Below are 20,733 nucleotides of genomic sequence, written 5' to 3'. Positions count from 1 at the left end.
GACGATGTGCTAACCGAAGATTTTGATGTTGTGATGCACGCCTTCGGCTTAATTGTTTGTTGCTTCCATCCTTTTCTTTCTTCACTTTTATTGTACTTGTTGCAATAGAAGCATGCACATCATTTTTGTTTTGATTGATCTTCTTGGGAACCCATGCCATGTTCTTATTTCTCAATTCTTGTGCACTAAGATTTTGTAATTCCTTCTTTTGCCAATATGATAAGCTGAGTGGGCATCTCGACTGTGATTCTGTTACGACCAATGGCAATTCTTTTTTGGCCTTGTGCACTCTCAACTTCTTTTTTTCATATTTGGCACTCTGATTTTTATCAACTGATTGCTTCACCTCTTTGACTTTTGTATCCAATGACTTTAATTGGCTCTTTATTATTTGAGATCAAATCTGAAGTAGCACACTTACGACCATCTATTTTCACGCGGTAAACTTGCTTTACCACCTCTTTCTTCTTCCTTGAGTTCTGGAACAATTCCTTATGATTGACACGGTCTTTGACGCGTGATTGTTCAAATGTTGATCTTCTTGGAGCTGCATAATATTGGTGAGATGGTCTAAAATAAGATGGAGAATGTGCCCTTGTATCGTACCTGTCCCGTGATGGATATGGATCTACATGAGCATAGGGAGGCATCCATGACATTGGCATTGGCGGCCCAAAATAAGGATATGAATATGTTGCACTAAAATTCTCACTTTGCCAACACCGACCCTCATATTTGCGCTTTGGGGGTGATCTTAGTTTCTTTGCATGATTTGGCCGATAAGCATTCTTCTCTTCACTCTTCTTTTGATATTTATCTAATAGTTCAGTGAAGGTGATTTTTGATCTCTTACACTTGTGCTTATTTCGGCCTTTGTTTTCTTTTGGTTTGCTTTCATTGATCATTGGATTTTCCTGCTGCCCCCCAGTCCTTGGCGTTTCCAATGTAGCTTCGATGGAATTATCGCCCTCAAGATTATGTTCATTATGATCTCCAACAACTTCTTTATTTGAAAGCTTAATCCCATCACATGCAGTTTTTACCTTCTCTTTAAATGGATCGGCTTGAAGCAGCCGATGAAAAAACTTTCTGCCATCGGGACCAATCGGAATAGACTGGTCATCTCTCGGTGTCTCAACAAATTTCAATCGTCCTTTATCAATGGCCGATTTAACTATTTGACGAAACATATTGCAATCCTCAAAACTATGCTTGAACGAATCATGCAACTTACAATACATTCGTCCTTGAATTGATGGCTTGACATGGTGATCTAGAATTTTTATGTAATTATTTTTCAGCAACAAATCAAATATTTGATCACACATGCTTGAATTAAAGGCAAACCTTTTATTTTCTAGCCGATCTTGCTGTGAGTATGGCTTTGGAATTAAGCAAACGAATGGTTTAGATTTTGCATCACACCATTCGGCCATGCATTGTGTTTTACACTCTATCTTCGATGTCTTTGGGTAAGATATTATACTAGTATCAGTTTTCTCAACAGAATTTAACCTTGGCTTTAATTTTCAAAAACGAAAATAATTAGAACATACATGTCTCAATTAAGACCAAGTGTCGTGGAATTGTCACGGCAGATGTCCTAGTGTAAGGACTTAGTCACAAGGCCAACGCATCTATGTGGTAGCTTGAAGGGGTTGAGCGGAATCGAGAGACGCAACACACAAGACGAGGATTTAGACAGCTTCGGGCCCCGGGAAACATCATCCCGTAATAACCCTATGTGCTGTTTGTGGCTAGGTCTCATTATGATCATGAGGGAGTCGCCGTAAGCCGGCTCTCCTCTTTATGTCTAGCCCTAGATATTGTTTCTTGTTGCTTGTCCCTCTTTGGGGAGCCCTGCCCCTCCTTATATAAGTTGAAGGGGCGGCTTACATGTAGAGTCCTATTAGGATTAGAACTAACTTATTCTCTATTACAAGTCGGATACAAGTACGGGTCTTGCTTCCTCGTAAAGGAAATATTCCTCATGCCTTCTGTCTTAAGCCGGCCCACCATAATATGAGCCGGCCTACTGGGCCTTGGGCCTAGTCTTCTATGTGACCCGCCGTCGGGGTCATCTGTGAGTCGTCTGACCAGTGAGCCGCCAGACCCGTGAGTCGCCAGTCCTCCGACGGGTCAACGGTGAAACGCCAAGTCCGGCCGGGTCATACTTCCGGCCTGGTCATACTGCGGGGTACATCCCCGACATTAGCCCCCAGTTTAATTTGGATTTATCCATGTTAAACTGATCCTGTAAAACAAACACAAAAAAAATTTGATAGATTGTGTTCCGGGTTAAAAATTCTTGTACGCCGGCACCTGATCATCCTTAATTCCTTGTGCTCCGGATTAAATATTCTCCTGAGACGGGACCTGATTATCCTTAAGTCCAATTGTCGTTTCCTTCATCTAGAAAATCCGGGTAAATAAGCTAGCTTCATACTCAATCTACTGATGTTGGTTTCTCACAGAAAAATATTGTGAAGAATAATCCACTTGAGTCGGCTTCCAAGGCACCAGGTCAAATAATTTTGGTCTTCAAATACTTATCTGATATTCAGCCGGCTTGAAGATGTAAAACTTGCCGGTTTATCATTACCAAAAAACTTCCGAATTATAAAACAGACGATGCCGGGTCATAATTGTTGTTGACACCGGTTTATGTAATTGATCCTCCTGATTTGCTCAAAACTGATAATTTGAAGATTTTTCTCCCTTATATCCATATTACCTGTAGCCCCCAAGTCTTGAGCAGAACAAAGTGATGGTTTAAGATTTGCTCCAATAAATGTTGCAACCTTGAATATTCCACACATGTAGCCCCCAAGTGCCGGGTTGTCATGCTTGCAGCAACCTGGGACTTGTAATTGCTTTATGCTCATGAAAACTTCAACCAGTGTAGCCCCCAAGGGCCGGGTCATTATGCAATAATGAGCAGGGACTTTGTAGATATAACCATGTAAATTTGAACAACAATGTGTAGCCCCCAAGGGCCGGCTTAATAAAATAATACTAAGCTGGGACTTTGTATATAATTGATAATAACATCATATAATATAGTCTCCATCATGGGGCTTGAACCCAGGTCCACAAGGTTAAGAGCTTTGTACTCCACCAACTGAATAGTGGACCGTTCAATATAATGGATTAATGCTTGTGTACCTTGAAATTTTGACAGGAGAAATTGGTAGCCCCCAAGGGCCAACTCATTTAGAATGTGATGAGTCGGGTCTTCAATAAATATAGCAAAGATGACTTTGCATTAGCCCCCAAGTGCCATGGTCCATGCTGGCAGTGACATGGGACTTGCATATTTGATATAATCCCAATCTGAATAATGTAGCCCCCAAGTGTCGGGTCGTAAGCCTGCAGCGACTCGGGACTATTCCTTCCATTGTAGAATAAATCATATCCATTGATAAAAATAATAGCCGTTGCGCTAAAGCGACTTTGAAAACCTCAATCATAACACTGGTTATTGATAATCACAATAGAAATCTAGCCATGTTGGCTATTCAAGATTTGAATAATATAACCCGATATGAAAACCTCAATCATTCAATGTCATCATGAAAATCCAGCCAGTTTTGGCTATTTAAAGATTTGAATACCTCATCGGTTGACAAGTAAATCCGGAGTTTAAATACCTGGCGGCTCTTGGCCGATGACGACTTAATGCGCATTCATTGTAAGCCGGAATTTTTGTAACCCGGTGGCCTATAGCCCTTGAGAAAATCAATAATTGATAACCCTTTTGAGACACCAATTTCAGTGATGAGCTTGGACTGAAGCATTTATATAAGTCATAATTCTGCAAATCTTGCACAGAGTTTAAACAACATATGCCCTGGCGACTTAACGTCAAGAGCCAGGGCGGGTAACGACCCAAATGTAGTCTTACCCTACACACAAGTAGATCACAAGAACCCTTGGCGGTTTGTCGCAGGGCGGGTCATAATACCTCACATATAACCACTGTGATATTGAATTTGTACTGTCGGTTTACATACCTGTGCAGTAAGGGTGATAACCCAATCCTTAGAAGCCAATGCTTCCACATAGATGATGATTGTCATAAGCTGGCGACTTATAGTCAAAAGTCAAGCCGGATTAAGCATAAAACACTTATATATATTTGAGATATAATCCAAAAAAAGGTCTCAAGTTTAAACCAAAAATTGTTCACAAAAAAGACTTAAAAATTTAAGGCTTCTGATTCGTATACGATCAGAAAACCGTTCCAAAGGGGTTGAGCTAAGATTCGAATATGATCATATAGCCCCAGTGGCTTTGGCGTTGCCGATCAAGAGGGTACTGACAGCTATGTTCTCTTTGGTTCGAATACGACCTATGTTTGAACAGGAAGCCCCCAAATGGCCTTGAGAGTTGTTTAACGACGCTGATTCGAATACGATCCACGTTGGACCCAAAAGAGGTTAAGCTATGATTCGGATTCGATCAAGAAGCCCCCTAGTGAGTTTGGCAGTGTGCCGATCAAAAGGGTTTCGACAGCTATGTTCTCTTTGGTTCGAATACGACCTATGTTTGAACAGGAAGCCCCCAAGTGACGATGTATTAGCATTGCACATATCAAGAGGGTACCGACAGCTATGCTCGATGAGCAGGAAGCCCCCAAGTGACCATAATAAGATAAGCCGTAAGGCAGGATACCTATGTTTGAACCGCGCATCATGGCAGCAAGTTCTTTTTGGCAACCATTAATTTTTCTTAGAACTCGAACTTGCGAGAGATTAATTCTTTTTGAACCGGAACTTTCAACCGGATTTGAAAGCTTCAAAAATTTATGAGGGACAAATTTACCTTGGGCCGGATTTGAGAGCTTCAGTGCTTTGTGGGAGAAAGATGTCTCTTGAACCAGATTTTAAATCAAAGTCCTTATTTTGAGCTGGAAATCTTCTGACGGCTTTTAAATTTTCATCGATCTAGCAGTAATCTCCGAGACCGGGTTACTTTTCCCTTCAATAATCCGGAGTTCTTGAATTTATTGAAACCGGCTAATTTTACCGAGGCATACCATTGTAGCCCCCGAGTCTCAAGACGACTCAAGGAGTTGGCTTGAGATTCTCCATATTTGACCATAGCAGAAGGTGTATATCATTGGCGTTGATAGCGCGATGTGAATCCACAAAAATTTGAGGTAACTGCGGCGGGTTATAAATTTTCCCGTATGAGCCGTGTCAGCAACTCGGCCAATGGTTCCTTCCAACTGGTTGTTTGAAGTTAACCCAACTGTAGTGGCGGCGTCTTATACACCTGCCCATTAAACCATCCAGTGCAGACGGCGGCTGATAATATATGATAATTTGCCTTCAATTTGTTGGAAGAAAACCGGGCTTCCCAAATAGTGACTTGCTTATACTTAATAAATAGCTCATCCAGATAAGTGCGGCCCGGTGTGCCGATGTAAACCAGGCCACGATAGACGGACGTAAAGACGACCGCAACATCTGAGGCGGCACAGACAGATAAATCGGCCGTGGCGTTGTAAGCCGGTGCGGATGGGCAAATTATCCTCCTTGTTGTAAGCCGGCGTGGTCGCGAGAGACGGCTGCGGCGTTTGTAAGCCGGTGCGAATGGGAGAGCCGGCCGCGACATTGTAAGCCCGACTCTTGCAGCGAACAATTGTCCTGCATAAACAATATTGCAGACCAAAGCAAAGATAAACTGTTCTTTGACAAAAATAATACACGCTAATAAAACAAACTTAGATGGATATCACCTGATATGTTAGGCCGGAAATAATCCGCCATGGAGTTGGTGATATCTATGGTGAAGCTAAAATTACTCATGGGTGAGTCGTCCGCGGGATCAGACAGATAAGTCGGTCGCGGCGTTGTAAGCCAGTGCGGGCGGGCGAGTCGATTGCAGGCGTTGTAAGCCAGCATGGACGAGAGAATCGGCCGCAGGTGCGGACGGATGTGAACCGAACAGCGGGGGCAGCGACTTGCACACGTATCCGTCAATCAACATGACACGGACTAACGCCAGTGCAGAGTTATACTGGTGCACACTCCATATCCGCTATACAACACCTTTGTCCTGCATGACTATCCTGCGTAAAAAATATTACGGGACAAAATAATTGTTCTCACAAATTAATATATGCTGTTGAAACAGACTGGACGAATATCATCTGACGTTTGAACGAGAGATGATCTCGTCATGTCTTCATAAACAGTGAGCCATTGTCCTGTTTTTCTTGGACAAAAGATAACTTGTGCGTACGTCAGCAATAGCGGGTCATGGCATAGGGGCGAGGTGACGGAGCGACGCGTCGACCATGACAGAGTCGCAGCAGTGGGGGAGCGGCCGGGTTGACCCAGGCAGGTTTGACCCAGTTGTGGTGGCCGTGGATAACCCACGCCCGTCCGGGTTGTGGTTCTCCTTTATTTTTTATTATTAAACTGCAAACGCTTCAGCGCATGCATGCGCAGCCTGTTCGTGAAACATGGCGCCCAAGGCTGTGGTCTTGAAATTTGGTGCGCTTTTCTCCCTGTTGTTGATGATGATCCAGTAGTAGTACTTGAACTCTTCCCCAATTGACTCGGATACCTGCCCTCGGTCGTAGACGGAATAAAAAATCTGAATCGTACTAGTAGAATCAGATCAGCTCACTTTTAACTTTTAGCTCAAGCGTCTAATCAATTAAGGAATACTTCTCCTGATGTATCTCACGTGTCCTAGTAATCCCCTTTTTCCTTTCTTTTTGAGCCAGGAGTCCGACTTGATTTCCTGGCCACTGGTACTCTACGTCGGGAGCGCCTCGGAAACAGCTGAGGTGGAGACGTGTCCGTGCTTCCGAACCTGACACGCGTGATGGAACTCTTGTTGGTCTTGACGACGTACAGGTGTAGCAGCGTCCTACAGCAGCTTGCAGCAGAATCGATCTTTGACGGGAAAATCGCAGTGGCGGCAGCACATGGAAAAAATCATAATTTCTCGCAAAAAATTGACTTTGCCGGCTCTATCTAAAGTTGTCCCGCGCCGGGTTACTCTGCGTAATACGTCCATGCCCGCTCATCTTCATCCGGCTAATCGCGAATTTCTCGATCCCTAAAGAGCTCCCTTCAAGAACTCAACACCACCATGCGCGAGCCCCACGATGGGCGCCAACTGTCGTGAAATTGTCACGGCAGATGCCCTAGTGTAAGGACTTAGTCGCGAGGCCAACGCATCTATGTGTTAGCTTGAAGGGGTTGAGCGGAATCGAGAGACGCAACACACAAGACGAGGATTTAGACAGCTTCAGGCCCCGGGAAACATTATCCGGTAATAACCCTACGTGCTGTTTGTGGCTAGGTCTCATTATGATCATGAGGGAGTCGCCGTAAGCCGGCTCTCCTCTTTGTGTCTAGCCCTAGATATTGTTTCTTGTTGCTTGTCCCTCTTTGGGGAGCCCTGCCCCTTCTTATATAAGTTGAAGGGGCGGCTTACATGTAGAGTCCTATTAGGATTAGAACTAACTTATTCTCTATTACAAGTCGGATACAAGTACGGGTCTTGCTTCCTCGTAAAGGAAATATTCCTCATGCTTTCTGTCTTAAGCCGGCCCACCATAATATGAGCCGGCCTACTGGGCCTTGGGCATAGTCTTCTATGTGACCCGCCGTCGGGGTCATCTGTGAGTTGCCTGACTAGTGAGCCGCCAGACCCGTGAGTCGCCAGTCCTCCGGCGGGTCATCGTGAAACGCCAAGTACGGCCGGGTCATACTTCCGGCCTGGTCATACCGCGGGGTACATCCCCGACACCAAGTGTAAGCCAAGTATGAAATAAGCAAAGCTACCCAAATAAATATGAAATTTAGATAAAGCAACTGGGAAAGCTTTGGATGCAACAATAAGTCATTATCGGTCTTTATAAATGGCACAATTGGTTGACCGATATGTTCTATAACAATCTTAACGTGTAAATTACCCTTCTTCATTGGTGTTTCGAAATTACTTATGAGGATTTTTTTTAATAGATGCATCAACAATAAAGTTCTGACCAAATCTGAAAATAGGTAAATTACTTGCTAAACATACCTCTTCAAATATATTGAGAGAACATGATAGTTGTATCACTTCAATAATACTTTTCCGTGTCTTTGGATGGCTCCCCAATGCCTTTTCATCACCTTTTTCTTGATTATGTGCATTGTTACTTTGAAGATCCTTGTCAACCGAACTTTGTTCGGCTACTTGTTCTTGTCCTTGAGGCTTGTCAACTTCTATGGAATGGAACTCATAGGGCAGGAAGTAGGTTCCCTTAACTTCTGAAAAATCAAGAATGGTCGTTTTGCTATGTTTGCCATGCCCTTTCTCAATAACGCTTGTCTCTTTGGATTTGATGGACTCAGAATATAAACTACTTGATTCGGCTTTTTCAACCAAAGCACCTTCATGTTCCTAATCATCCTTCTTTTCATTGATTCTACCAATTGGCAATACTTCTTTTATTTGAGCCAATTCTTTCTCTGTTTGTTTCTGGTGGCGAGAGGCAAAATTGGCTTTAAGTTTTTTCTCAATTTCAGCCCACTCCGGATATGATTTCCCCTTAATGCTTTTAGATTCTTTCGGCAATGACACACGAGTGTTGCCGAAATTTTGCAATTGTGTAGGGGATGTATAATATGATGTAGTACTAGGTGAAGGCATATGCGTTGTTGTAAAACCATATTTTTGCTCGCCAATTTTATCTATTGGCAAAGATTCATCTTCTTGCAAAACTCTAGCTTTTATTGTCACATAATCATGAAATAGCCCTTTTTCATGTTGTTCAAGGCAAAGAGCACTAATCCTGTTATTCTGGGCTAAACTCTTCAATGCAGCCACCACTACCTCATCTTCTACAATATTTGGCACAACCGCTCCTATAAAATTTACATTTATTCGGCTATGACCAGAAAGGCGTGAAGCCGAATTATGAACATCTACAGTTGTGTATGGTGCTGAAAAATTACTGTCATGAGGTGTAGCACATGATGGTTGAGAGTAACCGGCCGAATAGCTAATAGCAGTATGGCCAATTCTCCCATCCATCGGCAATGTTGGATTCACACATTGCAAATTAGTTGCCGATGAATAAAAGGGCGAAACACTTTCTTGTGTGCTATTGGAAATTTTAACATGAGGTGTTTTAAATTGATTAACCAAACCCATCATGTTGTTCATCGGCATATGGATTTGTGGGGTTGCCGATGCATGAGAGTTAGGATACATATGTTGTATGTTACTAGTATCATAAGAAGTTGAAACATGTAAATTACTTTGAATCGGCATATGCACGTAATTAGATGCATTATTGAAAAAACTAGATAGGGCTGGCCGATAGAGTATAATCATTGAAAAATCTAGTAACACCATATAAATTATTTGCATCTACAGTAAGGAATAGGATATTCATATTACCTTTGTAGATTGCAAACCCTAGATGACGATCTCTTCATAGCAAGAGCGGGCTGGAGACCGTTCAAAGCTTCGTCCCCAGCGGAGTCGCCAAAAAGTATGTTCGCACACAAACACGTCATCGTGTACCCTCGACGCCGGGGGTGATGTGTTAGGGAACGTAGTAATTTCAAAAAAATTCCTACGCACACGCAAGATCATGGTGATGCATAGCAACGAGAGGAGAGAGTGTGATCTACGTACCCTTGTAGACCGATAGCGGAAGCGTTAGCACAACGCGGTTGATGTAGTCGTACGTCTTCACGGCCCGATCGATCAAGCACCGAAACTATGGCACCTCCGAGTTTTAGCACACGTTCAGCTCGATGACGATCCCCGGACTCCGATCCAGCAAAGTGTCGGGGAAGAGTTCCGTCAGCACGACGGCGTGGTGACGATCTTGATGTTCTACCGTCGCAGGGCTTCGCCTAAGCACCGCTACAATATTATCGAGGATTATGGTGGAAGGGGGCACCGCACACGGCTAAGAATAAGATCACGTGGATCAACTTGTGTCTCTGGGGTGCCCCTTGCCTCCGTATATAAAGGATCCAAAGGGGGGTGCGGCCGGCCCTAGAAGGAGGCGCGCAGGAGGAGTCCTACTCCTATCGGGAGTAGGACTCCCCTCCCTTTCCTTGTCCAAGTAGGAGAGGGGGAAGGAAGGAAGAGAGGAGAGGGGGGCGCCGCCCCTCCCTCCTTGTCCAATTCGGACTAGGGGGAGAGGGGGCGCGCGGCCTGCCCTGGCAGCCCCTCCTCTTCTCCACTTTAGGCCCATGAGGCCCCTTAACCCCCTGGGGGGTTCCGGTAACCCCCCCGGTGCTCCGGTTTTATCCGAAACTTCCTCGGAATACTTTTGGTGTCCGAATATAGCCGTCCAATATATCAATCTTTATGTCTCAACCATTTCGAGACTCCTTGTTATGTCCGTGATCATATCCGGGACTCCGAACTGACCTCGGTACATCAAAACTCATAAACTCATAATATAACTGTCATCAAAACCTTAAGCGTGCGGACCCTACGGGTTCGAGAACAATGTAGACATGACCGAGACACGTCTCCGGTCAATAACCAATAGCAGAACCTGGATGCTCATATTGGCTCCCACATATTCTACGAAGATCTTTATCGGTCAGACCGCATAACAACATACGTTGTTCCATTTGTCATCGGTATGTTACTTGCCCGAGATTCAATCGTCGGTATCTCAATACCTAGTTCAATCTCATTACCGGCAAGTCTCTTTACTCGTTTCGTAATACATCATCTTGCAACTAACTCATTAGTTGTAATGCTTGCAAGGCTTATGTGATGTGCATTACCGAGAGGGCCCAGAGATACCTCTCCGACAATCGGAGTGACAAATCCTAATCTCGAAATACGCCAACCCAACATTCACCTTTGGAGACACCTGTAGAGCTCCTTTATAATCACCCAGTTACTTTGTGATGTTTGGTAGCACAGAAAGTGTTCCTCCGGTAAACGGGAGTTGCATAATCTCATAGTCATAGGAACATGTATAAGTCATGAAGAAAGCAATAGCAACATACTAAACGATCGGGTGCTAAGCTAATGGAATGGGTCATGTCAATCACATCATTCTCCTAATGATGTGATCCCATTAATCAAATAACAACTCTTTTGTTTATGGTTAGGAAACATAACCATCTTCGATTAACGAGCTAGTCAAGTAGAGGCATACTAGTGACACTTTGTTTGTCTATGTATTCACACAAGTATTATGTTTCTGGTTAATACAATTCTAGCATGAATAATAAACATTTATCATGATATAAGGAAATAAATAATAACTTTATTATTGCCTCTAGGGCATATTTCCTTCAGTCTCCCACTTGCACTAGAGTCAATAATCTAGTTCACATCGCCATGTGATTTAACAGCAATAGTTCACATCACCATGTGATTAACACCCATAGTTCACATCGATATGTGATCAACACCCAAAGGGTTTACTAGAGTCAGTAATCTAGTTCACATCGCTATGTGATTAACACCCAAAGAGTACTAAGGTGTGATCATGTTTTGCTTGTGAGATAATTTTAGTCAACGGGTCTATCACATTCAGATCCGTAAGTATTTTGCGTATTTCTATATCAACAATGCTCTGCACGGAGCTACTCTAGCTTATTGCTCCCACTTTCAATATGTATCTAGATCGAGACTTAGAGTCATCCAGATCTGTGTCAAAACTTGCATCGACGTAACTTTTTACGACGAACCTTTTTGTCACCTCCATAATTGAGAAATATTTCCTTATTCCACTAAGGATAGTTTTGACCGCTGTCCAGTGATCTACTCTTAGATCACTATTGTACTCCCTTGCTTAACACGGTGTAGGGTATACAATAGATCTGGTACACATCATGACATACTTTATAGAACCTATGGCTGAGGCATAGGGAATGACTTTCATTCTATTTTTATCTTCTGCCGTGGTCGGGCTTTGAGTCTTACTCAAATTTCACACCTTGCAACACAGGCAAGAACTCTTTCTTTGACTGTTCCATTTTGAACTACTTCAAAATCTTGTCAAGGTATGTACTCATTGAAAACACTTATCAAGCGTCTTGATCTATCTCTATAGATCTTGATGCTCAATATGCAAGCAGCTTTACCGAGGTCTTTCTTTGAAAAACTCCTTTCAAATATTCCTTTATGCTTTCCAGAAAATTATACATTATTTCCGATCAACAATATGTTGTTCACATATACTTATCAGAAATGTTGTAGTGCTCCCACTCATTTTCTTGTAAATACAGGCTTCACCGTAAGTCTGTATAAAACTATATGCTTTGATCAACTTATCAAAGCGTATATTCCAACTTCGAGATGCTTGCACCAGTTCATAGATGGATCGTTGGAGCTTGCATATTTTGTTAATACCTTTAGGATTGACAAAACCTTATGGTTGCATCATATACAACTCTTCTTCCAGAAATCCATTCAGAATGCAGTTTTGACATCCATCTGCCAAATTTCATAATCATAAAATGCGGCAATTGCTAACATGATTCGGACAGACTTAAGTATCGCTACGGGTGAGAAGGTCTCATCATAGTCAATCCCTTGAACTTGCCGAAAACCTTTTGCGACAAGTCGAGCTTTGTAGACAGTAATATTACCATCAGCGTCAGTCTTCTTCTTGAAGATCCATTTATTCTCAATTGCTTGCCGATCATCGGGCAAGTCAACCAAAGTCCATACTTTGTTCTCATACATGGATCCCATCTCAGATTTCATGGCTTCAAGCCATTTTGCGGAATCTGGGCTCACCATCGCTTCTTCATAGTTCGTAGGTTCATCATGATCTAGTAGCATGACTTCCAGAATAGGATTACCGTACCACTCTAGCACGGATCTCACTCTGGTTTACCTACGAGATTCGGTAGTAACTTGATCTGAAGTTACATGATCATCATCATTAGCTTCCTCACTAATTGGTGTAGTAGTCACAGGAACAGCTTTCTGTGATGAACTACTTTCCAATAAGGGAGCAGGTATAGCTACCTCATCAAGTTGTACTTTCCTCCCACTCACTTCTTTCGAGAGAAACTCCTTCTCTAGAAAGTTTCCGAATTTAGCAACAAAAGTCTTGCTTTCGGATCTCTGATAGAAGGTGTATCCAATAGTTTCCTTTGGATATCCTATGAAGACACATTTCTCCGATTTGGGTTCGAGCTTATCAGGTTGAAGCTTTTTCACATAAGCATCGCAGCCCCAAACTTTTAGAAACGACAACTTTGGTTTCTTGCCAAACCACAGTTCATAAGGCGTCGTCTCAATGGATTTTGATGGTGCCCTATTTAACGTGAATGCGGCCGTCTCTAGAGCGTATCCCCAAAACGATAGCGGTAAATCAGTAAGAGACATCATAGATCGCACCATATCTAGTAAAGTACGATTACAATGTTCGGACACACCATTACGCTGTGGTGTTCCGGGTGGCGTGAGTTGCGAAACTATTCCACAATTTTTCAAATGTACACCAAACTCGTAACTCAAATATTCTCCTCCACGATCAGATCGTAGGAATTTTATTTTCTTGTTACGATGATTTTTAATTTTACTCTGAAATTCTTTGAACTTTTCAAACATTTCAGACTTATGTTTCATTAAGTAGATATACCCATATCTGCTTAAGTCATCTGTGAAGGTGAGAAAATAACGATATCCGCCATGAGCCTCAACATTCATCGGACCACATACATCTGTATGTATGATTTCCAATAAATCTGTTGCTCTCTCCATAGTACCGGAGAACGGTGTTTTTGTCATCTTACCCATAAGGCACGGTTCACAAGTACCAAGTGATTCATAATCAAGTGGTTCCAAAAGCCCATCAGTATGGAGTTTCTTCATGCGCTTTATACCGATATGACCTAAACGGCAGTGCCACAAATAAGTTGCACTATCATTATTAACTTTGCATCTTTTGGTTTCAATATTATGATTATGTGTATCACTACGATCGAGATCGAACGAACTATTTTCATTGGGTGTGTAACCATATAAGGTTTTATTCATGTAAATAGAACAACAATTTATTCTCTTACTTAAATGAATAACCGTATAAACATGATCAAATCATATTCATGCTCAACGCAAACACCAAATAACACTTATTTAGGTTCAACACTAATCCCGAAATTATAGGGAGTGTGCGATGATGATCATATCAATCTTGGAACCACTTCCAACACACATCGTCACTTCACCCTTAACTAGTCTCTGTTTATTCTGCAACTCCCGTTTCGAGTTACTAATCTTAGCAACTGAACTAGTATCAAATACTAAGGGGTTGCTATAAACACTAGTAAAGTACACATCAATAACATGTATATCAAATATACTTATGTTCACTTTGCCATCCTTCTTATCCGCCAAATACTTGGGGTAGTTCCACTTCCAGTGACCAGTCCCTTTGCAGTAGAAGCACTCAGTCTCAGGCTTAGGATCAGACTTGGGCTTCTTCACTTGAGCAGCAACCTGCTTGCCGTTCTTCTTGAAGTTCCCCTTCTTCCCTTTGCCCTTTTCTTGAAACTAGTGGTCTTGTCAACCATCAACACTAGATGTTTTTCTTGATTTCTACCTTCATTGATTTCAGCATCACGAAGAGCTTGGGAGTTGTTTCCGTTATCCCTTGCATATTATAGTTCATCACGAAGTTCTACTAACTTGGTGATGGTGACTAGAGAATTCTGTCAATCACTATCTTATCTGGAAGATTAACTCCCACTTGATTCAAGCGATTGTAGTACCCAGACAATCTGAACACATGCTCACTAGTTGAGCGATTCTCCTCCATCTTTTAGCTATAGAACTTGTTGGAGACTTCATATCTCTCAACTCGGGTATTTGCTTGAAATATTAACTTCAACTCCTGGAACATCTCATATGGTCCATGACGTTCAAAACGTCTTTGAAATCCCGATTCTAAGCCATTAAGCATGGTGCACTAAACTATCAAGTAGTCATCATATTGAGCTAGCCAAACGTTCATAACGTCTGCATCTGCTCCTGCAATAGGTCTGTCACCTAGCGGTGCATCAAGGACATAATTCTTCTGTGCAGCAATGAGGATAAACCTCAGATCACGGATCCAATCCGCATCATTGCTACTAACATCTTTCAACACAATTTTCTCTAGGAACATATCAAAATAAACACAGGGAAGCAACAACGTGAGATATTGATCTACAATATAATTTGCAAAATACTACCAGGACTAAGTTCATGATAAATTTAAAGTTCAATTAATCATATTACTTAAGAATTCCCACTTAGAAAGACATCCCTCTAATCTTCTAAGTGATCACGTGATCCAAATCAACTAAACCATGTCCGATCATCACGTGAGATGGAGTAGTTTCAATGGTGAACATCACTATGTTGATCATATCTACTATATGATTCACGCTCGACCTTTCGGTCTCCGTGTTCCGAGGCCATATCTGTATATACTTGGCTCGTCAAGTATAACCTGAGTATTCCGCGTGTGCAACTGTTTTGCACCCGTTGTATTTGAACGTAGAGCCTATCACACCCGATCATCACGTGGTGTCTCAGCACGAAGAACTTTCGCAACGGTGCATACTCTGGGAGAATACTTCTTGATAATTAGTGAGAGATCATCTTATAATGCTACCGTCAATCAAAGCAAGATAAGATGCATAAAAGATAAACATCACATGCAATCAATATAAGTGATATGATATGGCCATCATCATCTTGTGCTTGTGATCTCCATCTTCGAAGCGCCGTCGTGATCACCATCGTCGCCGGCGCGACACCTTGATCTCCATCGTAGCATCGTTGCCGTCTCGCCAATCTTATGCTTCCACGACTATCGCCACCGCTTAGTGATAAAGTAAAGCATTACAGCGCGATTGCATTGCATATAATAAAGCGACAACCATATGGCTCCTGCCAGTTGCCGATAACTCGGTTACAAAACATGATCATCTCATACAATAAAATTTAGCATCATGTCTTGACCATATCACATCACAACATGCCCTGCAAAAACAAGTTAGACGTCCTCTACTTTGTTGTTGCAAGTTTTACGTGGCTGCTACGGGCTTAAGCAAGAACCAATCTTACCTACGCATCAAAACCACAATGATAGTTTGTCAAGTTGGTGCTGTTTTAACCTTCGCAAGGACCGGGCGTAGCCACACTCGGTTCAACTAAAGTTGGAGAAACTGTCACCCGCAAGCCACCTCTGTGCAAAGCACGTCGGGAGAACCGGTCTCGCGTAAGCGTACGTGTAATGTCGGTCCGGGCCGCTTCGTCCAACAATACCACCGAACCAAAGTATGACATGCTGGTAAGCAGTATGACTTATATCGCCCACAACTCACTTGTGTTCTACTCGTGCATATAACATCAACATATAAAACCTAGGCTCTGATATCACTGTTGGGGAACGTAGTAATTTCAAAAAAATTCCTACGCACACGCAAGATCATGGTGATGCATAGCAATGAGAGGGGAGAGTGTGATCTACGTACCCTTGTAGACCGACAACGGAAGCGTTAGCACAACGCGGTTGATGTAGTCGTACGTCTTCACGGCCCGACCGATCAAGCACCGAAACTACGGCACCTCCGAGTTTTAGCACACGTTCAGCTCGATGACGATCCCCGGACTCCGATCCAGCAAAGTGTCGGGGAAGAGTTTCGTCAGCACGACGGCGTGGTGACGATCTTGATGTTCTACCGTCGCAGGGCTTCGCCTAAGCACCGCTACAATATTATCGAGGATTATGGTGGAAGGGGGCACCGCACACGGCTAAGAATAAGATCACGTGGATCAACTTGTGTCTCTGGGGTGCCCCTTGCCTCCGTATATAAAGGATCCAAGGGGGGGTGCGGCCGGCCCTAGAAGGAGGCGCGCAGGAGGAGTCCTACTCCTACCTGGAGTAGGACTCCCCTCCCTTTCCTTGTCCAAGTAGGAGAGGGGGAAGGAAGGGAGAGAGGAGAGGGGGGCGCCGCCCCTCCCTCCTTGTCCAATTCGGACTAGGGGGAGAGGGGGCACGCAGCCTGCCCTGGCAGCCCCTCCTCTTCTCCACTTTAGGCCCATGAGGCCCATTAACCCCCCGGGGGGTTCCGGTAACCCCCCCCCCCGGTGCTCCGATTTTATCCGAAACTTCCTCGGAACACTTCCGGTGTCCGAATATAGTCGTCCAATATATCAATCTGTATGTCTCGACCATTTCGAGACTCCTCGTTATGTCCGTGATCATATCCGGGACTCCGAACTGACTTTGGGACATCAAAACTCATAAACTCATAATATAACTGTCATCGAAACCTTAAGCGTGCGGACCCTACGGGTTCGAGAACAATGTAGACATGACCGAGACACGTCTCCGGTCAATAACCAATAGCGGAACCTAGATGCTCATATTGGCTCCCACATATTCTACGAAGATCTTTATCGGTCAGACCGCATAACAACATACGTTGTTCCCTTTGTCATCAGTATGTTACTTGCCCGAGATTCGATCGTCGGTATCTCAATACATAGTTCAATCTCGTTACCGGCAAGTCTCTTTACTCGTTTCATAATACATCATCTTGCAACTAACTCATTAGTTGTAATGCTCGCAAGGCTTATGTGATGTGCATTGCCGAGAGGGCTCAGAGATACCTCTCCGACAATCGGAGTGACAAATCCTAATCTCGAAATACGCCAACCCAACATTCACCTTTGGAGGCACCTGTAGAGCTCCTTTATAATCACCCAGTTACGTTGTGACGTTTGGTAGCACACAAAGTGTTCCTCCGGTAAACGGGAGTTGCATAATCTCATAGTCATAGGAACATGTATAAGTCATGAAGAAAGCAATAGCAACATACTAAACGATTGGGTGCTAAGCTAATGGAATGGGTCATGTCAATCACATCATTCTCCTAATGATGTGATCCCATTAATCAAATAACAACTCTTTTGTTTATGGTTAGGAAACATAACCATCTTTGATTAACGAGCTAGTCAAGTAGAGGCATAGTAGTGACACTTTGTTTGTCTATGTATTCACACAAGTATTATGTTTCCGGTTAATACAATTCTAGCATGAATAATAAACATTTATCATGATATAAGGAAATAAATAATAACTTTATTATTGCCTCTAGGGCATATTTCCTTCATGATGCACTGCAGCTCACGTCGAAGGAGACCCGTCTGGAAGCGCGGTACGCAGGCAATCCGGTGGGCGCTTTTGTTGACCTGAAACCCCACACGCCCGGGAGGGACCCCATCAGGGCGCACGACGACTATGGGCTGCCCTAGGTCGACCTGATCGCCCCTAGGGCCTCGAGGTTCGCCGCCCTGCAACAAGAAGAACAGACGAAGAACGAGGAAGAAGAAGAACTAGGGTTAAGGAGAAAAGATAAAAGATAAAAAGTGATAGATGATTTGATCGATTGTGTGTTGTTCAATCGGCCGTCACCCCTTAGATATATAAGAGGCGGCTGGACTTCCCGTACAAGAAAAGGACTAAAAATCCCGTCCAAAACATCAAAAACCCTAACCTAACTCGGACAGGAATCTTTGGTAATTTCCCGGACCAACTCGGTCTCACCGATTGGTTCGTTTCGGTCCCACCGAGTGAACGTTGCCAACTCTCTGTATCCTTCTGTAATTTATCAGATCAACTCGGTTTCACCAATTGGTTTGCTTCGGTCCTACCAAGTGAACATTGCCAACTCTCTGGTAAATTTTCGGACCAACTCGCTCTCATCGATCAAATTAACTCGGTTGGTCCGAAATGACTCTGCAGCTTCTGTTTCTGACCTTATTTTGCCTCCACAGGTTGCATACGAACTCGGATTAAGATGATTTTTATATCAAAATCAATCGTTTCGACGAGATATGCACAACTTTCATGTTGAAACAGTTTCCATCAGAGGTCATCTTGATTGAGTTTTATGCCTTTCTTTACTCTGGTGTCAACATGAGCATCTCTGAACTTGTCATAACTTTTGAGTCCGAGCTCCGTTTTAGACCATCTTCATATCCATCTTGATATTCTCAGAGAGAGACATTCCAAGGTGATTTCCAATCATAAGTTTGAATTGGTCTTGATATAACCTATGCTAATTTTATGACTGTGCCAATTTTGAGCGTCAACACATGTCAACAACAAAAGTTTTTATTACTTACTTTAAGCTGATGGAGGTAACCACTTTCCATACTCTTCTATAATACATTGCACTTTCTCTTTTCATTTGATAACTTTCTGTAAGATTAGTTCTTGCAAAGTTCTAAGTTTGGGGAAGTTATTTTTGTATGTGTAGAGTCTTGTGCAATGATCTTCATCTGACAAATGTTATGCAATCATGTGTCCCACTATTTGACATGATTGCTTAGGTATGATTGTTCTGTATTTGCATAAAGCACTTGCTCAACTTAGGCCCCATATTGCCAAGTTAATTGTTTTATGCACTTTGTTCAAGTTATTGTTTATCTTGGGACCAATCTTATGACCCTCTAAAAGATATTGGCATGATCTCTACTTTTTCAAAAGAAAAGGAAAATAATGGTTGAATAATTTTTTGACACTTGTTAAAATTATTTTAAAGAAAAATTATGGAGTAGGTCAACCCCATAGTGTTTAAAACAATAGATTCAATAGTTCTTGCTTTGGGCGTTGTTTATAAGGAATCGGTACTCCGTAGTATTTAAGATTATGCCAAAATCTATGTTGCAGTACATGGTGTTTCAGCTTCTTGCTGGTTCCATGTCCTTGTCATCTTATGTGGCTTTATGCCGTGTGGCTGTGACTTCGTCACCTCTCTTGAGTTTATGCTGAGGACACCGCTGTCCAATGAACGATCCACCAGGGTTTCAACTCGGATTTCGGATATAAGTTTGTTAATATTCGTAGTGACAACATTACATCGAATATTATTCGGCTTTCTCTTGGGAGTATGTGTACGTGGTAATAAAAGAATCCTGATCACTGCGCTAAAATAAATAATTCTTGGTCGTAGTAGTATTCAAACATAAGCCACAACGAAATCCCTCATTTGTATACCGCCTTCTGGCATAATCTTGATAACTTAGAGATACATATTGTGGATGCGCCACAATCGAAGTAAGTAATTGAGAGTCTTGACTTGAGAACATTACTGGGCATGAATGAAATGCTCTATATCTTGACTTTTTGACAACTCTTTGTTCTCAAGTTTGTTTAAAAAGAAAAACAACAAAAATAGATGAATAAGCTATTTAGTAAGAGGATCCAAGTATTTGTTTTCATGCTAAATTAAACTTTGACAAGAAGCGTAGAAATTACTTGAAGCTCTAAGTGGATTGGATGTCAAAATACATTATATAACTTAGCATGTGCTACCTTGTACAAATGTGGTCTATCTTGCTTATAGCTTGCAAAGAAGACGAGGATACGCCTATGGAATAACAATCTTTATTGATGAGCTAGATGGACAACTCTGGTAATCAACCTTCTTGCTTGAGGACGAGCGACGTTTAAGCTTGGAGAGGTTGATGAGTGGATTTTATGCATAGTCAGCATTGGATGGCGGCCTCTCGCATCCATGTCCGCGGACTGGTCCCCCTGCCCGCGGGCGGTTGCGGGAGGAAATTTGGGGTTGCCGTTGGAGATGCCCTTACAACCATCTGTGAATCCGCGTAGAGGCGCGAAACAGGCCGGCGAAGAGGAGCAAGACAAATTAATGCCGCTGTCTACCGCTGGCAGGGGAGATGCGCCGCTACCTGCTTGTCGGTGACGAATCC

This window comes from Triticum dicoccoides, chromosome 3A, assembly GCF_002162155.2.
Source record: "Triticum dicoccoides isolate Atlit2015 ecotype Zavitan chromosome 3A, WEW_v2.0, whole genome shotgun sequence".
Taxonomy (NCBI): domain Eukaryota; kingdom Viridiplantae; phylum Streptophyta; class Magnoliopsida; order Poales; family Poaceae; genus Triticum; species Triticum dicoccoides.
The sequence above is the reverse complement of the archived record's forward strand: the minus strand, read 5'-3'. Positions refer to the sequence as shown.